This window comes from Saccostrea echinata, unplaced genomic scaffold (assembly GCF_033153115.1).
Source record: "Saccostrea echinata isolate AGI-Se365-2 ecotype Australia unplaced genomic scaffold, CSIRO_AGI_Sech_v1 ptg000030l, whole genome shotgun sequence".
NCBI classification, from domain to species: domain Eukaryota; kingdom Metazoa; phylum Mollusca; class Bivalvia; order Ostreida; family Ostreidae; genus Saccostrea; species Saccostrea echinata.
In genome coordinates, this window is record NW_026889779.1 from 26728695 (window position 1) to 26730639 (window position 1945).

Consider the following 1945-nt stretch of genomic DNA (forward strand, 5'->3'; position numbering starts at 1 on the left):
GTCTATAGCTATTGAATGAAATCTTAAGTATAGGAGAGTTGTTAAGAGCAGAGATAAATATATTGTTAATAAATTATGGCTACCTGAGTAATGATGCGAAAAGCCGAATTATAATATAAAAAATTCATAGGCATAACATGTTTTAGTCAACATATAACACAGCATTGGTAGCTATTTACAAATGTATATGCGTTCTACATAGTTTGTATAGTAAAAAAAAAAAAAAAAAAAAAAAAAAAAAAAAAAAAAAAAAAGAAGTACGTTCAGGCTTTAAGATTTAACTGTCTAGTATATCAAGGTAAAATTTAGTAATCATGGTAAAAAAATTTCTTATTACTAGATGCCCCCTCCGACCGTCTTGAAGCGGAGACACTCTCTGCGGGGGAAAGACTTCCCCGTCATCAAAGAGATGAGAGGGCTGGAACAGCCGGTGAAACAGTTTGCACGATATAAAATAAACCACAGCTAGAGGAGATGGACAAGGATGAAGTGATTAGCGCCTTTAGAGAACTGACCGGAAAATCTGAAAAAGAGTGCATGCAGATGGCTGGTAAAGAGATGACAGAACAAAACCTTAAGACGCTTCTTCATCTAGTAATTCTGAGGGCGAATGAGTTCGGCCAACCAGCTGGCCAAGAATTAAGCACCGAGAACAAGGTATACAGTTAACTTGTACTGATAATTAATGTAATTATTGCTAGCATCACCACCATGGGATATAATAATCAAATTACTCATTCTATGAAACTATTATTTAACTATATCAGCTTAAAAAAAAAAAAAAAAAAAAAAAAAAAAAAAAACAACTTTATTAACGGATGGTGTTATAATGAATGATTTCCACACTTTGTGTATACAGGAGAGTGAGCCGGAAGAGCCACCTGCAAAGAAAGTAAAGCCGACCCCGAGTGTTGGGAAGAGGCTACAAGAACTTGAGAAAAGTCAGAGAAACGAAGACGACAAAGAAATAGAAAATGTAAAGAAAAGGTGAGGAGTTTAGCACTTCAAAGCAACCCCAGTATCCCGCTTCTCCTTGTTACTTTGGATGAGCTCGCTAGAATAACTCGGCGGAAGGGCCATGATGAGGCCTCCGTGTTTGATGAGCTTTCCCGACAAGCTAATCTGAATCAAGATAAAATTGATGTTCCAAACTTTTGTTTGAGTGTTCTCTGGGGCAAGGCTTCTGATGTAGTAGGTAAAGCATTGTCAAAAGCTGTCAAAATAAAACCCGAAACGAAATCTACAGAAACGGAGAAGATAACTTCTACTGAAACTCAATCTCCACTGTTGAATCTATACGGGCAACCAAACTACATGGGGTATATTCCACCACAATACAATTTTGTACCTGGTACACATGCAGTGGGAACCCGGGTATCGGCGATACCAGCGCGCTCCATACAGGCAATCAAGGACTGGCTGCCTTTTCTGCGGGGCAAATGACCATTACATTCGTGAATGTGCAAAAATGAAAGCAGCAAGAGGAAAAATGAATTCTCAATGACTTTTTTAACAATGTGAAAGAACTGATTTTAGTCAAGTTGAACCAGTTTCTCAGATTTGAATTGTACATTTAACGGTCATTTCTTTAGATATGATATGATATGAATATTTAATTAGATTATTTGTCTTAAATTGACTTAAAAACATGTAGTGTTTTTCAATCTGAAAGAAAATAGAACTGATTAAATATTGGCATGGAATGAGTGTTATCGGTGTATACCTGATATCCGGGGACACTGAAGCCCTAGTGAGTACTCTCACGTGGATTGATGGTTTGGGATCATGTTTTCCCATGTTATCCTAGTAGATGATGCTCAATCCGAAATAAGATTATTAAGAATAATAAATATCTCGTGTTTGCAGGAATTTAACATTTACGTTCCTGGCTGGGAGAAAAGTGACGAATTTAACCCAGAGGAAATTGTTTTACGTAAGAGAGAGC

At 36.9% G+C, this 1945-nt stretch overlaps 1 pseudogene; it reads left to right on the forward strand.

Annotated features, from left to right (window-relative positions):
* Positions 1-340: 340 nt before the first annotated feature.
* Positions 341-1504, forward strand: LOC133196635 (uncharacterized; annotated as a pseudogene).
* Positions 1505-1945: the final 441 nt, after the last annotated feature.